This window comes from Podarcis cretensis (assembly GCF_951804945.1).
Source record: "Podarcis cretensis genome assembly, chromosome: 9".
In the NCBI taxonomy this organism is placed as follows: Eukaryota; Metazoa; Chordata; class Lepidosauria; order Squamata; family Lacertidae; genus Podarcis; species Podarcis cretensis.
Genome location: NC_137178.1, coordinates 48,112,101 through 48,126,912, shown reverse-complemented (window position 1 = coordinate 48,126,912; position 14,812 = coordinate 48,112,101). Strand labels below are relative to the sequence as shown.

Below are 14,812 nucleotides of genomic sequence, written 5' to 3'. Positions count from 1 at the left end.
CTCATAATGCGTTTGATCTGCCTCCCGAATGTATACCTTTTTTTGTCACACAGCAATGCCTATGGGAGAATACAGTAAGCCCCAAAATCGTGCCTAAAGCCAAAATCTCATATAGTCAAAACACATTGGGTTCAATGGCGGGTGGTATTGCCAAAGTCTTTTTCTCAGATGTTTGCTCCTTTTTCTTTTTTTCCTTTTTTAAATTTGCCAAGCGTGTAAAGCTGAATGTGCATGTAAGATGTGGGCTTACCATATATAGTAAAAAGGCAGCTGCCCAAAATGGATCTTTACTCACCTTGAACTGGTGTAAACCATCAGTAAGGATTCTCCTACACAGGCTGTCTTTCAGCTCAGAAGGGTGAGCTTTATATGCAAGTCCAGAACAAATAATATATTAGGACATTTGTAGGTGGTAAGTTTCATCTGGTCATCTGGCCTTGTGCTCTACTTCTGTTCTTTAAACATCTGCAAGCCGTCATCCCAATACTGATCATGGATGTAAAATTGACAGCATCAGTTGGTTAGAATGGTAACACCAAGGTAGCAGGTTCATTCCCGATACGGGACAGCTGCATATTTCTGCATTGCAGGTGGTTGGACTAGATGATCCTCAGGGTCCCTTCCAACTCTATGATTCTATGATTCTATGATCGTAGGAAGGCAGCCCATCATAATAAAGAATAGCATTCAAAACTGCTGTGGGTTCCTTCCTCTGTTTCCATCCTTGTCCCTTTTTTATGTGTGTGACTTGCACCCAAGACAATTTTTTGGTCAAATACCTGTAAACTGCTGAGTGAGGTGGCAACAATTTGTCAATAAATTGTTTTGGTGCTTGAAATATCTGTGCTGTAGTAATGCAAATGGGGCAGGTTGGATTTGTATATGTTAAAGTTGTGCTAAGGAACAGTTACCCGGCTCCCATGATCAGTGCTGGATTTACATATAAGCTAAACAAGCTATAGCTTGGGGCCCAAAAAAAAATTTAAAGGAAAAAAACCACTGGATGTACATTTTCCAAAATATAAGATGATAAACAAAATAAAACCTACATACAGTTTGAGCTTAATAATTTCACTATTAATATACTTATTAATTGTATTTCAGTTCAACCATTACTTTGATAAAATACATATTTTTTTATGTGCAAATGGCTTTAGATACCTATTAGGTCCATAAATTACCATATAGCATATATTCAACACAAAAACAGTGACAATTTGTTGTTGACAAAGGACAGCTGGACATATAAAGGGCCCCATTACCTTCAGTAGCTTAGGGCCTTATCAAACCTAAATCCAGCCCTGCCCATGATGTAATTGTATATTGGATACAACTTGCATTACAGATGGATCTGGCCAGTGTGAAAGTGTTTTTATGGCATCAAGGTCAGCATTGTGGTTCTGTGCCATGGAGTTAACAAATTTTACAGGTTCCAGCTGCAAGCACTTTGACCTGGAATTAAACCTTACTGATATCACTGTGTTTTATTTCTGTATAGGATTGTGCTGTATATTATTGAATCTTACAACTCTTCAGTTTCCTGCTGATGGTCCTGGGGATCCAACTAATCCCTCCCCCATTAACTTAATATTTGCAGTCTTTACAATAAAGCAGTGTGGCGTCAAAACTCAGCAAGCTCAGGCTGAAGCAAAATTAAACCATTGCTCACTTCTTTTATTATAGACTACTTTTTTTCTTTTGTAGATTAACCTGATACTTATTCTTGGCATTTTGGTAGCAATCTCCCCAATAATTCATAGGCAGTATTTTAGAAAAATCTATTTTCAGAAATGTAGCTATGCCAACTTATTATTATTGCTCTGTTGCTTCTGTGTTTTTTGGAGTAATATATTTAGCTTGCATTAGTAGAGGGGTAGAATATGTGCTGTACTTTTAAATCTTATGCAGCTTGCAGAAATCTGTGGTATCTGATACACCTGAAAATCCCTTCCAGATTATATTTTATTTTAAAACCAGAGTAAGTTTTGTGTGAAGAACAATATGCCCTGTAAAAGAAGTTTAAGATTTATTCAATATTGCTAAGAGCTTCAGCTTGACACACCTGAAAAGCAAAGTCTTAATTTGTTTTCCAAATCTGGCTGAGCTCTGCCAGCAATGGGAGCTATTTCTGCTGTCTGTAAAAATTGCTGTGTATCTCTCCATAAAAGGTTTAAGCTGCTGTAAAGTTCTCCACAGAGTACAAATACCCCAGATATTGCAGGTGATCATCTTTACATAAGTTTATTGAGAGTACAGATTACTGAATATTGAGATAGATAATAAAAGTATAAATCTTCACAGGCTTCGTCTAAAGACAATACTTGGCTAAGGCTGCAGTCTTAATAAGCACACTTACTAGTGAGTAAGCCCCAAAGAGTATAATGGGACTTGCTTTCAAGTAAATATGATTGTATTGCAGTGCACATCAAATTATTCCTGATTCAGTTTCTCACACTGTAATTTTACTCAGCAGTCCATGACAATTGTATCAGCACAGCATTATCTATTGAAAATCTATCTATCTATCTATCTGTCTGTCTGTCTATTCAATAGATAATGCTGTGCTAAGATACGTTGTCATCTCAACCCAATATGTATTCTATATATATAAAATCTTAAACAGGACCACTCCTATTAGGAGGTGAGATTACATTGCAATATTTTGCTGTAGGTCCCACTTGTTATGGGAGATTATCTGCCTTTGCCATATCCAGACCTGTGTGTTACCCTCAGCCTCTGTTGTATAGCTTTAAAAAAATCAGGTTTGGCATTAGTAGCTGTCTGACATCATGTAAAGGTTTGGCCCATTACCTTTTGTTGCCTAAGACGGAGCAGGAACTGGTGTTTCCCCACCCTGCTCAGGTCAAGGTGCATGCTATCCAAGACTGCTCAGCTTAGTTTGACACCAGAGGCAAATGATCAAAAAGTAGACAACATTATTCTAGTCAGCGTTGGGTATCCCTAGTGGCAGTTCGGCGGCTGCCATATAAATTTCCCATGATGCCCTTGGTAAAGTAGAGAAACACTGCATTGGTGAAATTAAATTTGGGGCTCCTGATTGTGCCACTGACAACTGGGGAGGAAATGGTTTGAAAGTGGACCAAAGGGCTAGCTTCATCAAGTCATGGGCCTTGCTATGGCACAAAGCCCCAGACAAGGGATGCCATGTGTTGCTCACAGGCCTGGCTTGTCCTTAACGTTGTAAAGCTACATGGTTGGGCTTAGTCACAAAGAAGCAGGTTTAGGATTGCAGCCTTAAGCTAGCTATCTAGGCTAACTGTCCAAACCCTAACTTGGTATTGTTTTCAATTTATGATATATTTGGGAAGCAATCCATTGGTTACCAATCTACTAAATATTTTCGAAAGCTGTTTTCTGTACATTTTGACACCTCATAAGATAACGTAACCTTGGGTTGCTAAACGTCTGGAATTTCCTAGACATTTAGCCCTTGTAAACAGCGCCTGGGTAGAAATAGCTGAAATGTCTGGGAAAATCCATAAGCAAAAAAGCTCCATAACTTGGGGCAAAACTAGAAAAGCTCAACAGTTTTTGTGTGCCAATTTTCACTTTTTGAAATATGGCAACCCAAATTTTGCAGTACTGTTTCTGAGATCAGTGGTGTCTGTGGATACAGTTGGACACCTTTTGAATGATGGACTGAAACTTTCAAAACTGCACTTATTTTTGGTTTCTTGGCATTCTGTAGTGACACCAAGTACAAGGTTGCTATTAATAAAGTAAAAGTTTTGTGCTGGTTAAGTATATGGCTAAGATGGGATGCAAACACACAATAAGCATTTGCAGTGGGACCAGTTGTGTTAGTTGGTTGCAGCAAAAACAAAAAAGAATCTTGCCACATGACTCTTTGTTGTTTTAAGAATTGTGTGTCTAGGCCAAAATATGGAAAATAGAATGCAAACCTGCTGGTTTTGCTTGCTGTTTGATACAGTCTAATTGATGGTTTAGTGTTGTTATATGGCTTGCTTGCTTGTTTTTAGCTGTATGTACCTGCCTTGAGACAGCATGGTGAAAGGTAGGCAATCAATCAGTAAACATAGCAATTGGAAACTCTGTCAAAATTCTGTAAACAGAGGCTTAGCTAATGCAGCCTAAATAAACTTTAAAAATGCTATTCATCCTCTTCCTTGAGGCATCTCATGTCATGGAATTGTAGAGTTGTACCCAGGTGGCGCTGTGGGTTAAAGCCTCAGCGCCTAGGGCTTGCCGATCGAAAGGTCGGCGGTTCGAATCCCTGCGGCGGGGTGCGCTCCCGCTGCTCGGTCCCAGCGCCTGCCAACCTAGCAGTTCGAAAGCACCTCCGGGTGCAAGTAGATAAATAGGGACCGCTTACCAGCGGGAAGGTAAACGGCGTTTCTGTGTGCTGCTCTGGCTCGCCAGAGCAGCGATGTCACGCTGGCCACGTGACCCGGAAGTGTCTCCGGACAGCGCTGGCCCCTGGCCTCTTAAGTGAGATGGGCGCACAACCCCAGAGTCTGTCAAGACTGCCCGTACGGGCAGGGGTACCTTTACCTTTACCTTTACCCAACTCAAGTCATCCAGTCCAACCCCTGCCATACATTTAATTTTAGAACTGGCTATTTAGGCATCGTACAAGCTGATAGAAAGAAACCTCCCACAGGACAAGTTTGTCATAAAGAATAAGCAGATACCAAGCTGGACTGCTTTATTTACACAAATTTCAGAATGTGTCTTGATGCAAAACCTTGAATAAATAGACCACGTGTTCATTCTGTAAACATTAGTATGAAGAATTGCCAAATGTAGAAACTCTGTTACAAACTAACGTAGGTGGGGTGTTTTTTGTTTATATTTGCTACTGAATCATTTTTAAATGGTATTGTAGTAGCACACTGGTGCCTTAGCTGAACTGGTGAACTATTGTAACCTGAAGGTGGCATATCCCATTACGAATCTCATGAGCCATTTAGGTCACTTTTCTGTAGAAGATTTAGGGCTTGTATCTCTACCAGGGCTGCAGGAACACAGGCTCTCTAGCTTTGCAAACAGTGAACTGGATCTCACTGTAGATGTGATGCTATAGCTTAAAAGGCCACTGACATCTTTGGTGGATTCAACTGGAACACTGTTTTCTAAGACTCAATAAATTATTGTACAGATCTACTCAGCACTGGTATGACCTCATTTAGCTGCCTATTTTTAGTTCTGGGCATCTGAGGAGAGTTGCAAAGATACTGAAGAATTTTACAAAGCAAACCCTATGAACACAGGCTGAACAGATCCATTTAACCCCGCTCCCCCCCCCCCAAGGAAGATTAATGTTACAATCCTATAACACTTTCCTGAGAGCAAGTACCATTGAACCCAGTTCGACTTCTGAATAAACACACTTTGGATTGCACTGTGAGGAAATAGGGGAGGGTCTGCTTACAGACTTTAAATACTTAGGAAATTAGAAAGAAGATAAATGACAATAGTTCAGAGTGTTTTAAGAACAGAACAATTCACCAATGCAACATTGGGTGCCTGCTGTCAATGCAGCCCTTGTTCTTCCATGGAACTTTGGGAGGTAGTGGTGCAAGCGTTTTCTGTTTCTTTGTGTCTTGGTACAACCTCCCTCAGGGACGCAGGTGGCGCTGTGGGTTAAAGCCTCAGCGCCTAGGACTTGCCGATCGAAAGGTCGGCGGTTCGAATCCCTGCGGCGGGGTGCGCTCCCGCTGCTCGGTCCCAGCGCCTGCCAACCTAGCAGTTCGAAAGCACCTCCAGGTGCAAGTAGATAAATAGGGACCGCTTACCAGCGGGAAGGTAAACGGCGTTTCCGTGTGTGGCTCTGGCTCGCCAGAGCAGCGATGTCACGCTGGCCAGGTGACCCGGAAGTGTCTCCGGACAGCGCTGGCCCCTGGCCTCTTAAGTGAGATGGGCGCACAACCCCAGAGTCTGTCAAGACTGGCCCGTACGGGCAGGGGTACCTTTACCTTTACCTTTACAACCTCCCTCAGCAAGAAGTTTAGTGAATACATTTATAAGCCTTTTTTACAAACTAGGGGCTGCCACACAAACTTGTTCCGAACAAATATTCTGAACTTTTTGAAAAAGATGTTATTGATGTTGACATGCTTGGAAGCCAGCCGAGTCATGTAGTGGTTAGATCCAAACTAGGACCTAGAAGATCAGGTTTCAAATCCTAATTTTGCCATGAAGTTCATTGGCTGACATTCTGCTAGTCCCCATACCTCAGTCTCATCTACTTCACAGTGTTACTTTCAGGATAAAATCAAGAGGGAGATTACCTACCCTGAGCGTCTTGGGAGGACCAATGGGAAGTTTTGTTTGTTCGTGTTTACGATCACTCATATTAATTTTATGAAATAAATAAAAATAAAGTAATGTAATGTACTATTTATTTTTTGCAGGTGATTTGTCAAGTCCACTGGCTACACTGAGAAGCCGAGGTAGGGAGATTCAGCATGTTTCCTTGCATGTCAAAGAATATATTTAACAATTTCTTCTTCCTCTTTGTCTTTTGGTTAATAAAGAGAAGATTAATCTGCCCTAGCAATGCAATTAAATTAACTTCATATGGAGAATTAATTTCAGGACTTGTGGTTGCTTTCAGGTAGTAGTGTCCTTGAGGATGCTGAAGCTTCACCAGGCTCTTACTGCTTCAAACACATCCATTTTTAGTGGCCAAACACGTCCTGTATATAATACATACCTTAGTGCACCCTTTGCTAGCCTGGTGCCAAATATGACTGCATATTTGTTTTCTAATTAACTAGATGAAGGGATTTGCTTTGGTACAACAATGACTGAAACCAATTTCTCATCCCAAGACATGTGCCTCAGTTTCAGTAATGGTGAAATAGGGTGCTATAATCTACAAAACCTGGAAAAGAAAATATTGTTCTTCAATTCAGTTTGCAATCCTGATCCAATCAGGGGGGTTCTTGCTTTCTGTAGAAAGTTAATTTGCCTGTTCAAATTTCAGCCTATTTAGTTCACTCTCCTCTTCTGTCAATATTGCCAGTTGTTTGATTCACTGAAATTAGGCTCAAGAGGCTTTCATGCATTATTTTGCTTGAGGGGATAATAAACTATAGGATTTGTAGTCTTAAGAACAGCATGTCTGTTTTACTCAAAGCTATACCTGGTAAGGGCTGGTGAGATTGCAGGAACTGGCTTGGCATTAAAGGGTTAACTTGTTAAGATACAGCTGTGTTGGCACAAAAATGTCTAGATGATGTGGAAGTGCAGGTATCATAATGATTGCAGATGTGACAACAGTTTTGTTAGAAAGGCCAGGATGAACAGGTGGTGCATTGATAAAAGGATGGAGAATTTTGGTGTGGCTATTGGAATACTCAAGGCAAGATTTAAAAAGATTATGAAGCTAAAGAAACACAACTGTCTGCCTTTCTTTCCTCTTTTCCATTGTTTGCTAATTTTGCTAACAAATATGTGATGTGATTGCTTTACTTTGAATTTGATTCATTTTCATATAACAGAAGCAAGCAATTGCCAACAGCTAGATTCAGACTTGTTTTTCTAAGCAGCTGATTTCAGTATTCTGTTTACCAATTAGTGCCTTTTTTCTTCATTATTTATTATTGTTTCCCCTGTCTTGACATGGGGATTATAATCATTTCAACATGCTAATAAATGATTGGGAAGTTTGTCTAGTTTCATTTTAACTTCCATTGATTCTAATGATGGCTTCTTTTGTTAAGATAATATTTTAATTTGCACTTCAATACAGCCTCCCTTTTGTGGAGCTCAAATAGTTCTGCAAGTATTAATAAATTCAGTCTCAGGAGAGTAAAATATTATTGTCCTCATTTTACAGAGAGGAAAATTACTGATGCACAGTAAACTGTCCAGGTACAGAAAGTCTATGACACAGAAATAAGGTTAGAATATTAAAGTCTTCCCTTCCCAAGCATCAGTTACATCATATGTACTCCCTTTTCTGCACTTAGCCTTAGGCTGTTATGAACATGTCGACTCTTGGGGGTTCAGCCTTCCACCTGGCACCACAGCAACTGAACATGAACAATCAGCACATTTCACTAATTCAGGCTTCCTGCCTTTCCTTGTTGCAAATTGAAAGACTTAAGGAATAAGGGGAAGAGCTGTGTGCGGCAGCTGATTGAGAGATGCACTTCACACATCTGTTCTTTAGGCTAGAGGAGAAATAGCTTGCAAACCGAACCTTGAGTTCCCTGCATGCTCGGGTGACTGGTGCACATAAAGATCACATGTTTCACATGTTGAGGATCCCATTTATCTCAACGGAAAGAGGCAGTCCTCATGCACCAAGGAACGGGAGCATTTTGCCTCCCTCAAATGAAATGAAATGAATCGAATTCTGTATACACATAGAACAGATCGCTGCAGCCTTTGTCTCTATACAATACAGAATCTGAGAGTGGGACTGCAGGTTAGGCACGGCAGAGGATCAATGCAAAGAAAATAAGATTTTTTTTTTTAAATACATGTTGCTGGTTCAACATTAAATGGAGGCTTTTGTGCCATTGCCCCAGCTCTGTGGAACACACTTCCAATAGAGATTCAGCAGGTGTCTTCTATATTGACCTTTAAACATTCACTGAAGACCTTATGAAGACAGTTTATGCTTATGAAGACAGTTAAGATAAAAAAAATACTTTCTGTAATACTAGGTGGTGATCTGCTTCAATATATATTTTGTGGTTGTGTATTTTGCATATATAATGGTTGACATTTTGTATGAGATTGTGGCGCACAAGTATTTTTATAAATAAAACCAGTAAAACCTACAAAGGATCTTGTGGCACCCTAAAGACATTATACTAGCAAATTTATTGTGGCACAGGCTTTTGTGTGCCCATGCTCACTTCATTAGATCCATGGAATGTTGTCTTCAGTTGGCAAGTATAGGTACAGCAGGGTTTAGAGAGAAGAAAGTGTCAGGATGTTGTCATTTCTTCCTGTTTCATTTCTGAGGTGTCTCTTATCTGTTCCTGGGCTGTTCTTTGCATTCCTAGAGCATGTGGTCTTAGTTTATCCCTGTTGACTCTTCTATCTCCTGCTCCTAAATGTGTAGATTTTGGGTCTCAGATAGACATTTGATACATTTCCATTAAAAAACACAGCAGAGGCTTGCCCTGATTTTTGTACTGGAGAGACTTTTGCTTTCCTCTGCCTGCCAAAAGGAGCCACTGTGATTCCTTTACTTGCCTCCTAATATATCTTGACATATGCTCACTGCACTTCCTTTTTCCTTTTTTCTTTTTTTGGCCTCCTTTTTTCCTTCCATGTTCTTCCATGTTGACATTCTTGTCATGAAGTCTAGCCCACTAAATTCTTTCATGACTCATACCTTTTCTCTTTCTGAATTCCCCTCCTGCAACATCACCTCTAGCTCACCCCACATTTCACTGTCTGTTAAAAGCAATATGTATTTCTTCACTCTCGCCTCTCTGTAGACTGCAGGCTGCCCTTATGATGTGCTTTTCCCCACAATTTTGTGCTGTTGTTAAGACTTTTTTTAGGAGTAGCGGGAATGAAATAGAAAGAAATGTCCTCCAATTTCATTTTTAATTTCTTTTAATTCATTGCATTGCTGTCCTCTGCTGAATGTTAAGCACTGATGCTTAGCATCACTATTATTTTTGTAATTAGTATCCTGATTTTTAGAGAAAGCGGTACTATGTTATTTGCTGACTTACACTTTAAATTGAACAGAGCATTCATCTTTACCCCTGAATAGAGGTGCAACCAACATGATAAGCAAGATACAACAATCGCTAGGACTTCATACTAAATATTTTGCACTTTATCCACTACTGCATAAAACTACGGTTAATTGCATATTGCTGAGGACTGTGTGTAAATGCAGGGTTGCGTTGGTATATACAGTGGTATCTCGGGTTAAGTACTTAATTAGTTCTGGAGGTCCATTCTTAACCTGAAACTGTTCTTAACCTGAAGCACCACTTCAGCTAATGGGGCCTTCTGCTGTCACCGCACTGCCGGAGCACGATTTATGTTCTCATCCTGAAGCAAAGTTCTTAACCCAAAGTACTATTTCTGGGTTAGCGGAGTCTGTAACCTGAAGCATATGTAACCCGAGATACCACTGTATTGTCAAGTAAAGCACAGAAACTTCATGGGAGTTCTGAAAGAGTTATTAGAATAGATATAATTTATTAGAATAGATATAATTTATAGCAATATTTTTTTCGCCCTTTTAAAGCTGAAACTGCTGCTTCATAACCAACATGATGCCCGTAGAGGCCTTCTTGAGCATCCACAGAGTCACCGTCCCCTGCCCCTCCACTGCTGAAATTCGGCTTGAAATAAGCATTCTATACTAGCCAATAGACTAGGTTGTGCTGTGTGCTTGTTTGCAGTGTGTGTGTGTGTGGTATCCAAAGCTGCCCATGGACCCCAAAAGGTTGGCAAACTCTGTCCCCCCCCAAATAATCCATGCTTACTTGAAAAATCTCAGTGAACAGGACTTGCTGCAACTAAAAGTGGATGTAGTATTCCCACCGTGAGTTTCCTTTTCATCTGCTTCTGTGACTGGTTCGTGTGTTGATCTGCGGACAGTTCTAGTCTGCCGTAGGAACATAGCAAACCAGCCTAATGCTGGGTCAGACTATTGGTCCATTCGGCTCAGTATTGTCTACACTGGTTGGCAGTGGCTCCCCAAGATTTCAGATGGGAGTCTCTCTCACCCCTACCTGGAGATGCCGGGGATTGGACTTGGGATGTTCTGCATGAAAAGCAGATGATTTACTGCTAAACTTTAGAGGGGTCAGTTGGGCTTGCCTTCTGTAGCGAGGTTGTGAATCCTGCAGGGGTACCACTCAGACCCATAATAATGGTTTTCCATTGTTTTTCTCCTTCCTAATGAGGTTCCCAACCTGGGTCATGGTGCTACCTCCTGTGAGCTTGGTGTTCAAGGGTGCATTTGGCCTTCTGTAGGAAGCTCCTTTGACCATCACAGCCACACCATACATTTAAAAGCACATGACTTCCCCTACAGCATCCTGGGAACTATAATTATTTACAAGTCCTGGGAATCGTATCTCTGTGAGGGGCTAAACTACAGTTCCCAGGATTCTTTGGGGAAGCCATCAGCTATACAGTGGTACCTCGGGTTACAGACGCTTCAGGTTACAGACTCTGCTAACCAAGAAATAGTACCTCGGGTTAAGAACTTTGCTTCAGGATGAGAACAGAAATTGTGCGGCGGTGGCAGAGGAAGGCCCCAGTAGCTGAAGTGGTACCACAGGTTAAGAACAATTGCAGGTTAAGAACGGACCTCCAGAACGAATTAAGTTCTTAACCCGCGGTACCAATGTAAAACCATTTAAATATATAGTATGAATGTGGATTGTTCTTGTTTATTTATTTAAATGTCTTAACCGCTCTCATCCAGATGGATCCCAGCTCGGTGTACAACAACAACAAAATGCCATATAAACCAAAACATAATAATCTATCCCATGAAGGTGGAAATTAAAGAAACAACAACCAAAGCCAAAAAGCAGCCACCAACTAATGCAATGCCTTTCAAATGTCTAAGCGAACCCCAAAGTCATAACCTGGTGCTTGTTCTACCACACAGACACCAGTACAGAAATGGTGCATGCAGTATATTCAGCACTGTTTGTGTGGAAGTGTTTGTAACCTTACAGGGCTTGAGCCCTTCTTCTGGGAGGAGCTGTGGCTTACAGGTTTGATGTGCTGCTTCCTACTACTGCCTGGTTCCATTGGAGTGCAACTGCACATCCTTCCCAAATGGTCCTTGCCTTTTCCCTGGCAACAGGGTGGTTACTAGCTGCTATCTGTATTGGGTTTGCCAGGGAACCCTGGAACTTGTGACGGCATGGGCTGTTGTTTCCCTGCTCACTAGCCTGTGGTTTTAGCTGTGCTGTGGGCACTTCCTGACACTCTACTCATCCACTTTGTGGGAACGTGTCTGGAATAATTTATGCACCATCCCCTGAGCCTTCCCACATTCAACCACACGTTGATCGGTGCCTTCTGTGCATGGCTGTTGGGAGGCTTCTGCTGCAGTTATGTCATGATTGCAAAAGAGTTGTAAGGATGCTGTGAGAGTCCCTGTTTCTGCTGCTGTATCATCTCATTTCTCTCACTGCTGTTACTGTGTATTTGATGTTGCTGGTGGGAGAGAGCAGCATGTTCCTACTCCAGCTTAAGCTCGGGTATAGGGGTGGCCACGATTCAACCATAGAATTTGTATACCCAAGTGTCGTGTTTTTGGATGTCACTAATACATCTCCCTGTTTCGCTGTGCTCACAGTCATTCTTACTCTGAAGGAGTGTCATTTTTTGGATGAGTCAGTAAACACACACCCCTGTTTTCCTGTCGTCACATTAATTTTTCATCATGTTTTCCATTTAGACAGAACATTCAATTTTGGGAGCTTCCACCCAAACATTTACTGGGTGGATGTGTTCTAAGCTCCATCAGCATGACCTTATCCTGCCATTACTTTATACTGGCACTTGGATTCTAAATTAGCCTGGATGAAAGTCTGATTGATTCAGTAGAGTATATTTCCAAGTAAATGGACTTCGTATTACAGTCCTAGAGTTCATTGGGCTTTTCCTAAAGAGTTGATTTTGTATTCAGTGGTTCTCATTTCAACTAAAGTTCTTCCTGCTTAAGATTTCAGATATGGATGGGCACCCATTCATTACTTGTATGTAGGTCTCATTGGTTTCTAGAACTTCCTTATATCTGACAGTGTATGTGTTACAGAAATTGGGCATACACTGTTCATCTTATTTTAAAAAACACATGTACATTGTACATAGCTGTCAAGCGTCCCTTATTTGAAGGGACAGTCCCTTATTCCAGCGCCATGTCCCGCTGCTGTCCCTTATGGATGGATGTCACTTAAATGTCCCTTAAATGATGTCCCTTAAATTTCAAAGGAAGCAGCTCCTCTCCCTCCCTCCCTGCCCGCCAGGGAGTAGGGAGGCTTCAACTGTGTTGCTTGGCTGTGTTGCTCACCCAATAAGAAGTCTAAGAACAACTGGGGGGTGGAGCTTGCATGCCTTGTGTGTGGCTAGTTAATGCAGGCTGAGGGGGTTTTTGAATGCTGGACGCCATTTTGTTGCACGTGCTGCTGCAAACTTTGCAGTGCAAAGCCAGCCGGGGAGCCATCTTAAGTTGAGGCTGCATAGGCCTTGTGGTGCATGTGATTCAGATTCTATTCAGTTGAACCTCTGGTTACAAAGTTGGTTGGACAGTGTTCTCGAAGCTACCAGCATGAGTTTGACCAGACTGCAGGAGGACAGGAAGACTGGAGTGCCTGGAACAGGTGAGGCTGCAGGTCCCTTATTTTGGCTGCTGGTCCCTTATTTTCAAATCTGTAAGTTGACAGCTATGACATTGTATGAACAGGTATACAGGTTCAGCCAATGAAAATGGATGCTGGAAGCTTCAGGACGGACAAAAGAAAACGAATAGTTAAACTTTGGAATTCTCTCCCATAACAGGCAGTGATGGTCGCCAGCTTGGAATAAGCAAGAAGTTTAGGCAAATTAATGGTGTGTAAAGCTATCAGTGGCTACTATCCACAATGTTTTCCAGCCAATATCAAAGGCAGTATGCCTCTAGATACCAGTTGTTTGGAAGCACAAGAGAGAGAGTGCCATTACACTCAGGTACTGCTTGTGGTCTTCCCATAGGCCAGGAGTTGCCAACCTGACATGCAAAGGCACTATACAACCCACAGTGTCCAATGGCAGGGCCTCCAGACTGAGAGCTGTCATATACAAAAAAAAAAAAAAGTCTCTAGCCCTCCTAGAAAGATAATTACGAAATGAAATGTGCAGATAGCACTCTAAGCAATTTATTTGAAATGAATGAACCTGGTGCTCCTCTTGCCTTGTGACTAGTGCCCTCAGCATCTCTAAATTTCAAATGTGCCCCCAGGCCCAAAAACGGTGGCTATACCAACACTATAGGCATTTTGCTTGACCACTGTGAGAACAGAATGCTGGACTTCATGAGCTTTGGTCTGACTCAGCAGGGATTGTTTTCTGTTCTTAATATCTAATTTCTATAATGTATGAACTGGCACAGCATGCGCCTAAGATTGCAGCCTCTTTTTCCTGTGTTTCAAAGACAAGCTAGTATTGCAAGTGCTTTGTTGTTTTGTCTCATAGTCAGGATAATATAATATGTGGCTCATAGATCTAACGGGCAGATTACCTATGAGGCTGTCAGCAAGTAAATATCAGTAGGGATAGGCTGCTGGTATTGAAGGAGAGAATGAAAAATCTAAATCTGTTTTAAAGCTGAGGTTTGGAGCAAATAACAAAAGTATTCTTCATGCTTATCTCTCCTTTTCCTTCCTTACAATGCGCCATGGCATTGACAGATGTATCCTAACCAGGCTTATTCAGATATTTGTTCCTTTGATCCCAGTGGAAACTACAAAGTATGCTTGGGATTGCAATGGGTCTATATAGCCCTACAGATTGGCAACAATAGGAGTGGCATGTTTTGCTTCAACTGCTGCAGCATCCTAACCAGCCTGCAGTGCCTGATCCTCATGTGTCAGTAAATTATATGATGAGGCAGGGGAAAAACAACACACATGTTCATGAGTATCAGCCTTGCTATGTTTGGGCTTGTAGGTTATGAGAAGCTGGAACAAGGAGATGTGACTCAGGGTCCCATCTCTCATCCCAAAGGAGAATGTTTCAAAGGCGTCAATACGGATGCCTGCTTGACGCACAAGGCAGGGTGGAGACCTGGAGAAGCAAGGTAGAATAAAAAATTATACAAGAAGCGTGGTCAAAT

The 14,812-nt window shown here is 41.6% G+C and overlaps 1 long non-coding RNA gene across 9 annotated transcripts in view; it reads left to right on the top strand.

The window, feature by feature from the left end:
- Positions 1-14,812, top strand: part of LOC307224546 — a 107,306-nt gene that overhangs the window by 199 nt on the left and 92,295 nt on the right. For all 9 annotated transcript variants that reach the window (XR_013842622.1, XR_013842623.1, XR_013842624.1 and 6 more), the window contains exon 2: positions 6,396-6,434. This is a non-coding gene — a long non-coding RNA (uncharacterized lncRNA). The remainder of the gene's footprint in view (positions 1-6,395; positions 6,435-14,812) is intronic.